At 37.0% G+C, this 17,228-nt stretch overlaps 1 long non-coding RNA gene across 1 annotated transcript in view; it reads right to left on the bottom strand.

Moving 5' to 3' along the window:
- Window positions 1-240: 240 nt before the first annotated feature.
- Window positions 241-17,228, bottom strand: part of LOC309860653 — a 30,268-nt gene continuing 13,280 nt past the window's right edge. Inside the window, exon 2 of the long non-coding RNA XR_014309521.1 lies at window positions 241-327. This is a non-coding gene — a long non-coding RNA (uncharacterized lncRNA). The remainder of the gene's footprint in view (window positions 328-17,228) is intronic.

The raw sequence follows: 17,228 nt of genomic DNA, 5'->3' as shown, positions 1-17,228 counted from the left end.
TGCAGATCAGTGCCACGAGAGTCAACCCTCTCATGGCCTCCCAATTCCTACAAACTATGCAGGCAGTGGTGGCTTTTGGGAAATCCTGGTTTGGGACTATTGCACTTGGCTGTATTGTGCTCTTCATCCCCTGGCGCTGCGTTGGATAAGGGCCCTCCAACGCACATTAGCCAGAGACCCGCGGGACAGCATCCGCTCCCAAGAAGGCTCACTCACATGGTTGTTGACTGGATGCTTCAGTTTCTCACTGGCTGTTGGCAGGCTGTCTCAGCTTCTTAACACTTGGCCTCTCCATGGGGTTGCTCACAACATGGCAGCTAACTTCCCCTAGAGTGAATGATATGAGAACAAGACAGAAATCAGTGTCTTTTATAACCTAACCTTGGAAGTGACATGGTGTCACTATTGCTATATATTCTGTTGGTCACACAAATCTACCCTAATAAAATGTGGGTGGGGTATTGTGTAAAAGAGTATCAATTCCAAGAGACAAGAATTACTAGGAACCTTTTGAAGACTGCTAGTCATTCAACAGAATAATTCACCTTGGTCCTAGATTGACATTGAAGAGCCTGATTCCTTTAGAGGAAAAGAGCAAAAAGCCATATATGAGATAATTCAATTTTGGTGGACTCCACATATATTGTCTCTGAGTATCATGTGACAAACCATTACTGTTTGCATTTTGTAAGAACCCTGATGCCAGGATATTTTCCTTCATTAATGGATGGTATGCAAATAGTATTATTCTTGGTAAGGTTTTCGCCAGATCTTACTTTCATGGATCCCATAATAGATCATTCCCAGTGTTTCTTTTAAGAATTTAAGGATCCAGATTTTTCTGTATCCATCACAGAATTCTTGACCTTCCCCCTGAACTTGTTATTTTGTTGTTGTTGTTTATATGAGGCCCCTGTATAAGGACTTTTGTCAGTCTGTTCAGTGTGCATTTTGTGAAAATATTTCAATAGTATTTCTAAAGTGTTTCTATTGTATCTATTGCATGATGTGCTTGCTTCTATAAGACTTCTTTTTCTGTGAGTCTCTACTTTAAGTATAGCAATTATTTTAGATATCATGAAGGCCTCTCATAATTAATGTATTTATTGCTTATTTGTTGTTTACTTTTAAAGAGTACCTAAGTAAGATATTAAAACCTCTTTTTTATAGCAAATTTTTAAAAGTAAATTATTTTAAAAGAATACCAAGTAGTGGGGTGCCTGGGTGGTTCAGTCCATTAAGCATCTGCCTTTGGCTTAGGTCGTGATCCCAGAGTGCTGGGATTGAGTCCTGCATGGGGCTTCCTGCTCAGCAAGGAGTCTGCTTCTCCCTCTCCCTCTGCTGCTCCCCCTGCTTGTGTTCTCTCCCTTTCTCTCTGTGTCAAATATGTAAATAAAATCTTTAAAAAATAAAATAAATAAAAGAATACCAATATTGATTCACATACTTATTATTTTACTTTAGTAATTTGAAATGCCCAGGAAAGACCACAGTTCAGTCATTGGCACAATTTGAACAAACTGGTAAGGAATGGGATTTTATAAGAGAAAATGGTCTATGTATTATGAAGGAAGCCTGGTCTTTTTCTTTGTGGTAAAAACACATAACATATAATTTACCATCTTAACCATTTTTAAATGGATAGTTTAGTAGTCTTAAGTGTATTCATATTGTTGTGAAACAGATCTTTACAACTTTCTCATGTTGCAAGTCTGAAACTCTATCCCATTAAACAATTCCCTTCTTCCCTTTCTCCGTGGCTTCTAGTAACCACCATTCTACTTTCTGTTTCTATGAGTTTGACTACTTTAGATGTCATATAAGTGGAATCATACAGTATTTACCTTTTTGTGACTGGCTTATTTCATTTAGCATAATGTCCTCAAAGTTCATCCATATTGTAGCACACGATAGGATTTACTTCCTCTTTGGGCTGAGTAATATTTCTTTGTTTGTACATACTGCATTTTGCTTATTCATTCATCTGTCAGTGGACTCTTGGGTTGTTTCCACCTTTTGGCTCTTGTAAATAATGCTACTGTGAACATGAGGAAGCAAATATCTCTGCAAATACTCAGAAATGGGATTACTGGATCATGTGGTAGTTCTATTTTTAATTAATCTATTTTTCCTTTTCTGGGAAATCTCCATACTCTTTCCCTTAGCATTGTACCATTTTGCAGTTCCAGCAGTACGGCACAAAGGTTTCAATTTCTCCACATTCCCACCAACACTTGTCTCTCTCTTTCATATAAATCCATAGATATATATGTACATAATTTATATATATCATATATATTTACTATCATATATTATCATAATGGATGTGAGGTGGTAGCACATTGTGATTTTGATTTGCATTTCTCTGTGATGTTTGTAATTAGTGATGCTAAACATCTTTTCATATGCTTTTTGGCCATTTGTGTATCATCTTTGGAGAAGTGTCTGTTTGAGTCCTTTGCCCGTTTTTTAATCAGGATATTTTATTTTTTTGTTGTCAAGTTGGAATTCTTTATATTTTCTGGATATTAACTCCTTATCAGATGTACAATTCACAAGTATTTTCTCCCTGTTCTTTGGTGCATGGAAGTTTTTAAGTTTGATGTAGTTCATTTGTCTATTTTCTCTTTTGTTGCCTGTGCTTTTTCTTGTGTCGTATCCAAGAAACCATTGCCAAATCCAACATCATGACGACTCCCCCTGTGTTTTCTTCTAAGACTTTTATAGTTTTAGGTCTTACAATAAAATTGTTAATCCATTTTGTATTAATTTTTGTATATGGTTTTAGACTTCATTTTTTTGTGTGTGAATATTCAGTTTTCCCATTCACAATTCTTTGAAGAGACTGTACTTTCCCTATTGAGTGGTCATAGCACCCTTGTTGAGCATCATTTGACCATATACATGAAGGCTTGTTTCTGGGGTCTCCATTCTAGTCCATTGGTCTGTTTGCTGGTCTTCTTTTTTAGGCCCATCAACAAACAATATTGTCAGCACTTACTAGTAGAGCAACAAAGAATATAAGTCAGCAGTTAGTACTAGAGGGTCCAGATATTCTATTCTAAGCATGAAATTAATTATCCTCTATTGGATAAGGGTCATAGAAGTGCCAAAATGAGATTATTCCACTGGTAGATGATAATAGGAGAAAAAAGAAAGCATCCATATTTTATAATTAGTTAATTGACTAGCATAAAAATACTGAGAGTTTTTCATTAACAATAAGAATTTACTATATATAATATGAGATATAAAGGTGATTACAGTATAAGGGCTGAAGATTTTTTCCAAAGATTGATTGATTGATTGTTTATTTATTTGAGAGCAAGAGTGTGCACCAGTGTGGGGCGGGGGGTGCGGTAAGTGAGGGTAGGGAAAAAGCAAATGTCACACTGAACACAAGCCCTACACAGGGTTCAATCTCACCAACCCAACACCATGACCTAAGCCAAAATCAAGAGTCAGACATTAACTGAGCCACCCAGGCGCCCGTATCTGAAGATGTTTTAACAAGGTCCATAACTGTTGGAGGCAACTAAGTGAAAGGTTGGTTACTGAATTAAGCGACCAGCTTTAAAAGGCAATAGGTCTTAACTGCCATATAGGTGAGTTAAGACCTTTGGAGCATACCTTTTCTCTATTTGTACCAAAAAATAAACAGTTTATATAATCCAGGAATACTTTGAAGAACTCTGTTCTAATTACTCTGCCTGTGTTCATAGAATGTGTTGCCCATTGGAATTCTGGATACTAGTTATTCCTTAAGTGATTTTTCAAACCATGCATAGTATAGCTATATTATTAGTCACATCAGCTATAACTTTATTGTGTGTGAGAAGTTTTCTGACTTTTAAAAAAATTGGCTTTTTGCAATACATTTTATACAGGCAGATCCATTTGCAAAGAAATCCCTAGTCATTACATTTGTAGGAATTGTTTCACAAAGATGAAAGGAAAGTCCTGATGATGATTTTGAAGTGTCAGTTACAGGTTGGGACCTGGGAAAACAACTTGGGATTTTTAGAAATTTTCATATTTTAGTGCTTCCAGGAAACCAAGGGGGGAAAAAAGCTTGTTTTTGCTGACACCATCCGTAATATACTGTATACCCTCAAATTTATCTTTTATTATCTTATTTTACCATCTGGCACAACCAGTCATTTTTACTTGAAGATAAAATTTCTGTCTTCTTTCTTATTGAAAGTCTTTCTCAGTTTTTAAACAACTTTAAAATTTTGCTCTGACAGATCTGATGTTCTATAGGAAAGAGATTAATGGTCGATGAGTGACCTCCATAGCAATGATAAAACCACATTAGTCCCTCTGAAAGTTTAGAAGGATAAAAGGGAAGTGTTGGGGTTCTGGGTCACCCTTGGAACAGCATCAATGGACATATGTGGATAATTGTCCTTCTGTTTCTTAGCCAATATAGAATATTGATTCTTTCAATGATTGTTATCTTTACAGTATCTATAGGCATCTTTATCCACAGACTCCCAAATTTTAGAGGACAGACTTTTTAGTGATTTTTTTAAACTAGAGAGCCAAATATTCTATTGAGTTTCAGCTTACTTACTTCCAAAGGTTCTGGAAAATAGCCATATGTTGAATAGTTTTTAGATTGGCAATTTTACATTTCAATTTATTTTTTATTATCAAATTTTCTCTTTCAGACTTGATCCCATTTTTAAGAGAAGACACATCTCTACTTTAGTTGTGGGTATACTCCAGCTTCTAGAATAATTCTTGAAGTCTATTTTTCTCATCTTTTGTTTTATTTACAATTTGAACCTTCTTACAATCTTTCCCTTAAAATAATCATCTCTGAAATTACCTTATCATAGTACATTTTTTATTTTTATTGCTTCCTTAAGTCAATTTTTAAAAGTTCATTTAACTAAGTGACTTAAATGTTTAATTTCCTATCTTTCCACTTATTAACAATTTTTCCTATCTTAGAGGCTAAGTGTGGGCAAAACAGATCTGCAGTAGAAGAAATGAAATATAGAACAAAATATGAAATTCTGTAACAAATTTCTGCCTGTATTCTAAAAATTTAGGAAAATCCTTAATTGTGTTCCTTAACTTGTCTTGACAAGAATCCTAATTCAATCTTCTGGTCTCGAAATTTTATAATATAACTGTTCTTTGCTGAAGAAAATCCTGAAAAAAGAATAGCTCATTGAGAAGACCAAGTAAAGCTGACTAAAACAAAAACAAAACTGCAAAGTGAACAGTTTTCCAAAGATTAAAAAGTCTTTAAGAGAAACTGTCTTTCAAGTTAGAGGTTTTTTGTTTTTTGAGGCCTTAGCATATCAGTTAAAGAAACTAATTACTGATTGAGACTTTGGCTCTTACTATTTTTAGAGTTCCTCTTAATGATACCAATTTAGAGATTTGGACATCTGAGAAAAATGCAAAAGTTAGAATTGCAGCACTTTTTTTTTTTTTAAACGTATAATGTATGCTTTGCTTCAGGAGTACAGGTCTGTGAATCATCAGTCTTACACAGTTCACAACACTCACCATAGCACATACCCTCCCCAGTGTCCATAACCCAATCACCCTCTCTCTACCCCTCCCCTGGCAACCCTCAGTTTGTTTCCTGGGATTCAGAGTCTCTTATGGTTTGTCTCCCTCCCCGGTCCCATTTTGTTTCATTTTTTCCCTCCCTTCCCCCTATGACTTCCCGCCCTGCCTCTCAAATTCATCATGTCAGAGAGATCATAAGATAATTGTCTTTCTCTAATTGACTTATTTTGCTCAGCATAATACCCTCTAGTTTCATCCACATCATTGCAAATGGCAAGATTTCATTTTTTGATGGCTGCATAGTATTCCATCAGGCATAGATATAGATATAGATATAGATATAGATATAAAGATATATACAGCATATCTTTATCCATTCATCTGTTGATGGACATCTGGGCTCTTTCCAGAGTTTGGCTATTGTGGACATTGCTGCTATGAACATTTTGATGCATGTGCCCCTTCGGATCACTACATTTGTATCTTCAGGATAAATGCCCAGTAGTGTGATTGCTGGGTCATAGGGTAGCTCTATTTTCAACTTTCTGAGGACCCTCCATCCTGTTTTTCAGAGTGGCTACACCAGCTTGCATTCCCACCAAAAGTCTAGGAGGGTTCCCCTTTCTCCTCCTTCTCACCAACATCTGTCATTTCCTGGCTTGTTAATTTTAGTCATTCTGACTGGAGTGAGGTGCTTTCTCACTGTGGTTTTGATTTGTATTTCCCTGATGCAAAGTGATGTTGAGCACTCTTCCATGTGTCTGTTGGCCATTTGGATGTCTTCTTTGCAGAAATGTCTATTCATGTCTTCTGCCCATTTCTTGATTGGATTATTTGTTCTCTGGGGGTTGAGAACTTCTTAAAGGAAATAGACTCCTTCCAGAAAGAGGATGAGACTTTGGCAAAGATAAATCCATAACCCACAAGGAAGACTAACCTTTTGGACAATGTTTTGGACAGACAGAGACTAGAAAGGGTCTATATAGTCAATAACCTTAACAACCCCTGATTCCTGAGTATGAATAAAACAAAAAGAGCTTCTTTCACAAATTGATTAAAAAAAAAAAAGGAGGAGGATACCTTCATGAAGGTTTTTTGAGGACCCTAAACAATGTTTGACAAACACTTTTTCACACATTGATTTTTGATCTAACAGACCTCCAATCATGAGTCCAGTCCTTGAGCTGGAAACTTACCAAGCTTATGTTTCAATCCATTCCCTTACACATTCAAAAGAAATAAAGCAAGCCAAGACAAAAACACATGAAACAAGACTTTGTCCAGATAGCTGAGCAGCAGCAAAAACAAGGCATTCAGCAGAAGACGACACAGGTTAATGGCAAAAAGATTTCTCAAATGGCATACCTCCAAAACAAAAGCCCAAAGATCTTACACAAAGATGTCCATCTAATCATTTACCAAAAGGTGTACCTCTAAACCAAGAAGTCTAAATGCTGTGCATAAACATCTTGGCCTAAACAAAGACTTCCTTTGGTTTACAAATCCTGGACCAACAAAATAAGTTTAGCAATATGAACTCAATGAAGCTAGTGGAGATTGGTTTGTTATTGAAACTGACTGACTTGAGAACATATCTGAAGAGTAAAGCGAATTTGGGCACAAATTTTGCCCATAAGTGCACCAGGAATGCTGGAACCCAGGGTTCCCTGGAATGATGAGGGTCTTCAAAACAATCTTGGTGGAAACTCCAAAAACATTCAATGAAACCTTTACTTAACACTCGAATAAAAAGGTAAAACTAACTTATTGCTTATTATGGTAAGAGATGCCAGTCAGACACAGTCCATTCAAGCAGAACAAATTGCCAGTCTTAGGTAAGGTGTAAGGGAAACATGAGGTTCAGGAATTGGTGGACTCTCAGAGACATGAGTGAGTTGACATCATTTGTAGAAGCCTGGTTATGCAGGTGAGGCTATTGTTGGTTAGGTTCCACTCAGAGGTGTGCTGTTGGAGTGAGCCTGTCCCTAACTGGCTGAGTTTTAGGAGTGAGAGACTGACAGAGTGGATGGCTTATAGAAGTGTATTTACCAAGGTGAGCAAGTTTCACCAAACAAGTTTAAAAGCTTCATGGTGGTCACTTATTAATGACTTCAGAATCATATCTTTTCTGACACTTGTAACTTTTTTATTCCCAAGTTCAAAAATAAAATAAAGGAAGAAAAGGTAAGAGAAATATTGGAAAGTACTCATGATATCAAAAATGGTACAGTTTAGGGACACCTGGGTGGCTCAGTGAGTTAAACCTTCAGCTCAGGTCATGATCTCAAGGTCCTGGGATCAAGCCCCGCATTGGGCTCTTTGCTCAGCAGGGAGCCTGCTTGCCCCTTTCTCTCTGCTTGCCTCTCTGCCTACTTGTGATCTCTCTCTCTCTCTCTCTCTCTGTCAAATAAATAAATAAAAATAAAAATAAAAATATATTTTAAAATATATTTTACCACAGTGGAACAGGTGCCATCCTTTAAGTTAGACAGTGAAGTCTTTGGTATGAGTGATATTTCTGTGTGTGTGGTTGTACTTTATATGATTGACCAATAGAAGAAGGAAAAAGGGGATGATTCTGGAAAAAAGATTGTGATTTCAGTCAGTACATATTTACATAATTTCAAATCTTCATTCTCTACTGCCATCAACACTTACTTCAGGAAGAGAACCCAATACTCTTCTTTATAAAACATATTTATAAAACTATATGTAAATTTGTTGAGAGGGTGTTCTGTATTCTGTTTCTACATTCCCTTACTTGGTTTTTCTTCTTTATTTCATCATTACAACAAGATTCTCCTTAGAGGGGTGCCTGGGTGGCTCAGTGGGTTAAGCCTCTGCCTTCAGCTCAGGTCATGATCTCAGGATCCTGGGATCGAGTCCCGCATCGGGCTCTCTGCTCAGCAGGGAGCCTGCTTCCCTCTCTCGCTCTCTGCCTGCCTCTCCATCTACTTGTGATTTCTCTCTGTCAAATAAATAAATAAAATCTTAAAAAAAAAAAAAGATTCTCCTTAGAGAACTTCATAGCTTCACCTTAATATTAATATTAATAATATTAATATCATCAGCCACTTCTAGTTTTAATGTATGATACCCTCTTCATTTCCAAGGCAACCAGTTATAATGTTATTTGCAATCAGAGAGAACTTCATCATAGAGCTAAACATTAGAGAATGAAACTTTAAATTTATTTTTGGGAAAGAAGAGAAAGAAAAGACAGTATGATTAACAGGTTAATCTCTGGTTTTAGACAGATCTGAGTTTAAGTCCTGGTTCTTGCATTTATGAATTGTGTGACCTGGAGCAAGTTACTCAACTGTGGCAAGCTTTGTGTTCTCATCTGTAAAATGGTGATAATAAATAATGCCTACTTTATATGGCTATTGAGGGGATTAAAAGCAGTAAATTATGGAAGGAGCTTAGCCTAGTTCCTGGTACATAGTAAACATCTAACAAATGGAATGTATTGTTTTTGTAATTAATAGGAAAGCACATGAAGAACCATGCTAAAATAGAGAATTTATGTGTTTTTCTTCTTTTTTCAATGCTGTTACTGTGTAAATAAAAACTACTTGTAGTATTTTGAAACTCTTTTCCTAACATTTACAACACAAAATGCTACTTAGATCTTCACAGTCCTTTAAGGTAAGAAATATGTTGATAATTATGTTAATATGTTGATAGTAAGAAAAAGCTTTACTTGGGTAAGGTAACAAGGGTGAGAATATGAGGCCAAAGAAATGTATGAGTTCATTAAATGTGGCTAAGATGTCCAGGAAAGATGGTCATTTATACTCCTAAAGAACTTTCATTCCAGCCATATTCAGCCCATTCAAAGACATTGTATGTGGAGCCATGGGCTGCTGCAGGAGAACATAACAGAGTGCCTAATGAGAATAGGGCCTCCTGGTCCTTATGAACAGCTCCAAGATACAGGAACAGAGAGAAGGCTTGCAAAAGGCCAAGTAATGTTTTTGTGACATTGGTGGCTTGTTCCATTGCATCCTAGGAAAATGAAAGTTCTGACCAACTCTGAATAATCATCCTTTGAATGGATATACTATAATATGTGTAACCATTTCCCTTGTGAACATGTAGTTTTCCCCCAATTTTTTTAATGTTATAAATGATGACACCATAAGCATCTTTGTAGATAGAACTTCTTTTTTTCCATCATGATGCAGTGATTATGAATCCAAACCATGGACCTTCCAGTTTCAGCTCCGCCAAGAGACAACCATGGGATCTTAAGCAACTTGGGCATCCCCTCAGTCTCCTCGTCTGTAAAATGGGGAGTAATAAAAGTACATACTTCATATGGCTGCTGTGAAGAGTTAATTTATGTGAAGCACTTAGAAATGTCCTTGGCACAAAAAGACACTCTAGATGGTAATTACTATTAATGGTGAAATTTTCTCTAAGGTTGAATCTTTGGTTGTAAAGGTTTTTATGTTTTTATGCTCTTGATATTTAATGCTAAGTCACTTCTTTTTTTTTTTTTAAGATTTTATTTATTTATTTATTTGACAGGTAGAGATCACAAGTAGGCAGAGAGAGGAAGAAGCAGGCTCCCTGCTGAGCAGAGAGCCTGATGCGGGGCTCCATCCCAGGACTCTGGGATCGTGACCCAGGCCAAAAGCAGAGGCTTTAACCCACTGAGCCACCCAGGTGCCCCAATGCTAAGTCACTTTTTAAGAATTAACTGTTATTCCATTAATTTATATCAACAATAGGGAGGCCTGAATTGTTATTTTTCCATAGCCTATTCATAGGTTTGTGGTATTTCTTATACTTTAAAGCTCATTAAATGTGAGATGTTACCTTATTGTTGTCTTTAATGAAAATGTATTTAATTGCCACTGGAGACATTTTTTTACGTTTTCTCTTGTTTGAATGCTGTTAGTATCCTTTTGTTCTTTTCAGAATTTGGTGTTAGGCTTTAGCTTTGACTAAAGACTGATATCTTTAACAAGTTTTAGCTCATCTGTCATATTTAACACAAACAATTCCCTGCTTATTTTCTTTGTTAAATTCCTTTACTAATTATCATTTTATAGAGACTTAAAATGTTTTATAATTATATAGATCTATCTTATATTTTTTTTCATTTCTGTTTCCTCTGCTATTTTTCTCATTTTCTTCTACTTGAGTTTGTTAATATTTAACTTCTTGGAGTTTTCTCCTAAAAGGTAGAAACTCAGTTCCCAGCACAGGGTGACCAACCTGTAAATATTTGTGGGATGAATGAAGAAGTGAAGGGGCAAGTGAATCAGCCACAGTAGTTCACAGACCACATAAATCTGGGACTATAAACTAAGGTCACATTTCCTTTAGTAGCCAAATGACAAGAACCATGAACCATTTCATAGGCTCTAAGAAACTCATTCTTCCTTGGAATTTGTTTCCCACAGACCTATTACACAGTCCCCTAAACCAGTCCTCAAGATCATTTATCACCATGGTTGAAGCCAGAGGGTCTACCATTTAATGGACCCAGAATGCCATTCTTCCCAACCAGTTTCTCTCCCAGGATAGACAATCATTTCTCCCTTAGTTCACCAAGGGACAGCCAAGACAAGACTGAAACAGTTAACAAAAATGTACTCTGAGTTCAAGGATGCAATAATGACACTCAGGATAGATTATAAGCACTGCTAAAAGGTGTAACTTTTAGCACACTGAGTGTGGCAATGCCCAGCTCACCTCCACCCATAACAGAAAATCTCCAGGCATTGCTACACACTAGAATTCTGGCCCTAAGAATTCCTATGGCAGGAATGGGAGTGTGACTGTGTATGTGTTCATTTGTGTGTGTGTGTGTGTGTGTGTGTGTGTGTGTGTGTGTGCAGAAGAAAGAGAGTTAGAGATAAGCAGAGAGAGAAGCCTCTTCTCCAAATCCATGTCCTGCTTCCTATGGTTGTTGCAAAGATCGAGTTAAACAAATTAACCAATTGACAGTGGGAATACCCACATGTTCAGAGCTTAATCTGGCTCCCACCCTCACACAAGACAACAATAAAGGTCAGCAGTGCATTTCCCAAGGTGAAGTTCTTCTGTCTTAAGTAATACTATGGGAAAGGCACCAGTGGTCCAAACCAAGTATTCTTGTACTGAGTCCAGTCTTGCTGATTTCCCTTTCACACTTTTTATCTCTAGCATGAAAAGATCAGGCCTACCCAGCATGGTCCAGTATGACAATCACCTGTAAACAATTAGTTGAACAAAACACACACACCCACTCTCTCTGTCCATCTGTCTCTTCCAAAAAAAATAAATAGTACTTTGCAAAGACCATACAACCTAAACCCATATTCTGGGGTGCTATAATTTGAATGTTTGCCATCCCCCAAAATTTGCGTGTTGAAATCCCAAGACTTAACATGATGGTTTGGAGGAAGGGGGGCCTTGCTGAAAGTATTAAATTAGAAGGCTAACCCCTCATGAATGGGATTAGTACCTTATCAAAAGAGGCTCGAGGATATTCTAGACCTTTCTACCACGTAAAGACATAATGGAAAGTCTGCCATCATCAGACGGATCAGGCTTGGCACCCTGATCTCCGACTTTCAGTCCCCAGAACTGTAAGAAATAAATTTGTGTTGTTTATAAGCAACCCTGTCTGGAATTTTCTTATGGGAACCTGAACAGCCCAAGCATGGTGTTTTTCCCCTCTGATTTTAAAAGGACATACACCAGTCAATAAAACCAATTCATGCTTCAAGATTAAACTTGTCAGCTTAGTGGAGACTTCAGTTTCCTCCAAAAGCAACAATTGAGTACTTGTTCCACATTCATGTAATTAAAAGGATCTATTCTGGTGCTTTTCTCAAAACTAAGGAAGGATTCTTGAAGGATGAATTGATGACCCCATCTCTACGAGAAGAAAACTGGAATCTTTTAAATAGCCAGATTTCAAAAACAGTAAAATCCTGACAGGCAGCCTATTGCAGAAGGGATAAAAGTGTAGTGTGAGGTGAGGGCCAAAGTTGATTTTTCTTCATATTAATATCTGGTATTCTTACTAGCTCTTAAACCATCCCCATCATTTGGGTAGGCTGTGTTTATATATTAAGCATTTATATAAAATGGGGTTTTTAAAAAGTTTTTATTTACTTATTTGACAGACAGAGATCACAAGTAGGCAGAGAGGCAGGCAGAGAGAGAGAAGGGGAAGCAGGCTCCCTGTTGAGCAGAGAGCCCGATGGGGGGCTCGATCCCAGGACCCCAAGATCATGACCTGAGCCGAAGAGGCTTAACCCACTGAGCCATGCAGACACCCCTAAAATGGATTTTTTATTCCTTTTGAATACCCTTTACTTCATTTTTTAACTAATACAATATCATTTCCATTCATTTCCTTTAAAATTCCAGGATCTACCACATATTGTTCCTCTTTATTTTTCCCTTATTTTTCTTTAGAGTGCTAGGGTTGACCACTGAGGGATAAAGCACTGATCCCCCGCACAGCTGAAAATCCACTGTAACTTTTGGCTTCCCAGAAATTTAACCACTAATCACCTAATTTTGACTGGAAGCCTTACCCATAACATAAACAGTTGATTAACACGTATTTTGTATGTTATATGTATTATACACTGCACTCTTATAATAAATTAAGCTAGAGAAAAGAAATGTTATTAAGAGAATCATAAGTGAGAGAAAATACATTTACAGTACTGTACTATATTTATTTTTTCAGATTTTATTTAAATTCCAGTTAATTAACATACAATGTAATATTAGTTTTAGGAGTACAATTTATGTACTCTATGTACTTTAAAAAATTCATGTGTAAGTGGATCCACCCAGTTCAAACCTGTGTTGTTCAAGAGTCAACTATATTTGATAATTCTGTCCATTTGGTTTGTCAGAACAGTTTTGTAGTCATTTTGTTGAGTTCTATATTCTTTAGTTTTTAATGGGAATACATTACATTTATATATTAATTTGGGAAATATCATCTCTGCTATCCACAGTCAGGGTGTGTCTCTGTATTAATTGGGTTTTTTAATTCTTTCATTAAAGTTTTTTATAGTTTATGTGCCTTACACTTTCCACATTAATATCCATGTACTTTATAATTTACTGACATTGCTAACAAGATCTTTTCAGTTATCTTCTCTAGTTTGCTTTTACTGATAGTAGCAAAGATTTGTATGTTTATAGACTTGTATTTGTCCATTTCACTGAATGCTTTTAACATTTCAAATAGTTTTGTGGAGGGTGAGGATGGCTTAATTTAGGTCTTCTATTTCTTCAGTTAACATATCTGTTTCCCCTTCCCCACCCCACCAATATTTAGTTCTCATTTCTTTTGAAGATCCTATAAAAATAATTTTCAGGGGTGTGTGGCCAGGTCAGTCACTGGAGCATGCCACTCTTGATCTTAGGGTCATGGGTTCTAGCCCCACGTTGGACATAGAGATTACTATGGCATGTATGTATATATATGTTTATAATTTTTGCATTATAATGGAAAATTCTGGTGACAGCTTTGTTTTGCTTTGTTCATTTTTTTAAAGGGAAATGTTGTTGGATTTGCTCTACCGTTTACAAAATTAACTCCATTTTAAATTCTTAGTTCTTCCTTTTTTATGTTAAGAAAGAGCGAGCCTAGGGACGCCTGGGTGGCTCAGTTGGTCAAGCAGCTGCCTTCGGCTCAGGTCATGATCCCAGGGTCCTGGGATCGAGTCCCACATCGGGCTCCTTGCTCGGCAGAGAGCCTGCTTCTCCCTCTGCCTCTGCCTGCCTCTCTGTCTGCCTGTGCTCGCTCGCTCTCTCTCTGTCTCTGACAAATAAATAAAATCTTTAAAAAAAAAAAAAAGAAAGAAAGAGCGAGCCTATATCTCACTTTTAAGGAGTTTAAGACTAAATGTTGAATTTTATCAAATATCATTTGGAGGGGCGCCTGGGTGGCTCAGTGGGTTAAAGCCTTTGTCTTCAGCTCCGGTCATGATCCCAGGGTCCTGGGACTGAGCCCTGTGTCATCAGGCTCTCTGCTCAGCGGGGGGCCTGCTTCCCTTCCTCTCTCCACCTGCCTCTCTGCCTACTTGTGATCTCTGTCAAATGAATAAATAAAATCTTTAATAATATATATATATATATATATATCATTTGGAGCTTTTATTACTATTACCTTATATGGTTTTACTATTGAGATTATTGATATGTGGCTTCTGTTTTGATTTTCTTTTGATTGAATCATTCATGAATTCAGAGAGAATTTCTTTAATTTCCCAGTGTTGAGTAGCCTTCTGTCTCTGTGTCACATTTCTCATTTTAAATGTTCTTTTTTTTTTTTCAAAGTCTTCATTTATTTATTTGACAGACAGAGACCACAAGTAGGCAGAGAGGCAGGCAGAGAGAGGAGGAGGAAGCAGGCTCCCTGCTGAGCAGAGAGCCCAATGTGGGGCTCGATCCCAGGACCCTGAGACCATGACCCAAGCAGAAGGCAAAAGCTCTAACTCACTGAGCCACCAGGTGCCCCCACATTTCTCATTTTATTCTCTCCATGGCAGTTACTGCTATCTCAAATTCTCTTGTTTGTTTATGTATTTATTGTCTGTCCCCTGTGCATTGGGCCCTTACTGGGATTGTTGTTTCAAAGTCCTTACTGGTGAGCTCGTCATTGCCATATTAAATTGTCACATACCCTGATCTAACATTACAGTGCTATCTTGGAGCTGATGAAATCCAAAGCTGTTCCTAAATCCTGGCTTTTCCTACAGATCTGTTTGCAAGTCATGTCTGTGCAGAAGTGGCCTTTCACTCAGGAGAGAGCTCTGCATGGAACTGACAGTTTTCAATTTCTGAGCTAAAGTTCTAAGCCTCTGTTAAGTCTTGATGCCACTGGACACAAGAAGATCAGGGATTTACATATACTTTTATTCAAATAAAGTACAAATAAGACGTTATTCTTAAGCTTTTCTAGCAAAACAGAAACCATTCCTAAGCAAATAATAAGAACAAGATACCAGCACTAGATAAGAAAAAACATTTGGACTCCAGCCCAGATATTTTCATTTATTTACCAAGTGACCTTGGTCAAGTTATTTATACTCTGTTAGATTTCTCCTCTATAAATGAGGGAACTGCATTAGATTTATCAATGCCTTCCAGCCACAATTGAAAATGAATAATTTATTAGAATTTATAAAATTAATATTAATAAACTACTCTTTTTATATCTAAGTACTTAAAATAAAGCTTGGTACTTCAGGTACTGTCATCTTACCAGAATATGGTGGTAGCTTAGTGGGATTTTTTTTTTCTCCCTGAACATCAAATCATTTCTTCAAATTAAATCACATGAATCAAGTGATTTAGAGATCGACTTCTGTAGTGGAAAATTCTGAGGTAATCTCCTGGGCTCCACTGCTTATTCTAGAAACTGCTCCTCCCTCTTTTACCCCCCTCCCACTGCAATGTATCCACAGCAGGACAGTCCTATTGCAACAGGACTCTTCCTTCCTGGCCACAGTTAATCAGCAGTGGTCCAAGTTGGACACCACATTCCTTCAGGAACAGTAAGTCCCATCCTCAAGTATTTGGGTCTTAGGGCAAAAGAAAATTTGAAGCTACAAAAAGTAAACCTTGGGTATACCAGGTAGCTGTGTTCCTCACGGGAAAGAGTGTCTACAGAAACAGGAGGCAAGCAGACATTGTTGCTCCAAGGATGAACTATATTACCGTCCCTAGAGTAAATTGTTTAACTCTTCTTTGAGATATACTTCAGCATACATTCAATAAGCTACTTTTGCCTTAGTTGGTCAAAATCTGGTTTTGGTGCCTCGCCCTCCCCCCCAAATCTAACATAACATAACTCCCATCCAAATAAGTCAGAATCTCTAGTCTTCAGTTAATCTCCCTGCCAAGGATGACTACTTTGTTTCTAGCCTTGTTTATCTCTGTGACTTCTATAATATTGCCTTGAGTTATCTGTTCATGGTACTTCTTTGAAATTGGAAGATTTCTATTAGCCTAACTAGTAAAAGATGTTCTTTCTAAAGTACCCCTAAAATGACCTGCATGACTTAGAGATATTTTCGCCTTGTTTCTTTCACTTCTGAGCCCTTCTCCTTCAGATTCTGTTAGAGCACTATAGTTTCCTGTAAAAGAAAACACTATAGATCCAGATCAGTAGACGATATCTATATACTTCTATACACTATCTACATACTTCTGTTGCACCATAAGAATGGCCTTAATTTCATTTACTCAGATCTTTATGTGAAAGAAAAAAATAAAAGATGTGTAAGAAATAGTCATTTGAGGCAAAACAACTCAAGATACATTAGAATCATGGTAAATCATCCAAATGGCAATGTGATGGCATCCTGCCTCTTCAGCAATCCAAATTCCAATATTACATCCATTTTTAACAGAGTAATGTACGCCCTATATTGGAACATACTTCTGAGGAAGGAATACAAATTATTTGAGCATAATTATTACTAACAGGCATAGAAAAAAGGTTAATGAGGAAATGGGAAAGGTGTTAAGGGATATAAATTAATGGCTTACTATTGAAATTTTCCTTTGTTTTAATTTTTCAGATGTCTTATCAGCTTGTGTGTTCTTCATAATTAAATTCCCTAATCGTTTTTCTTTCTAATTTCTGCGAATCTGCATCCCTCAGAAAAATCCGATTCCAAGTTAGAAAGCTTTCCTTCTGTTTAGTCCTTAGAGACCCT

This window comes from Mustela nivalis (genome assembly GCF_964662115.1).
Source record: "Mustela nivalis genome assembly, chromosome: 3".
In the NCBI taxonomy this organism is placed as follows: domain Eukaryota; kingdom Metazoa; phylum Chordata; class Mammalia; order Carnivora; family Mustelidae; genus Mustela; species Mustela nivalis.
This window is presented reverse-complemented; position numbering and strand designations above follow the sequence as displayed.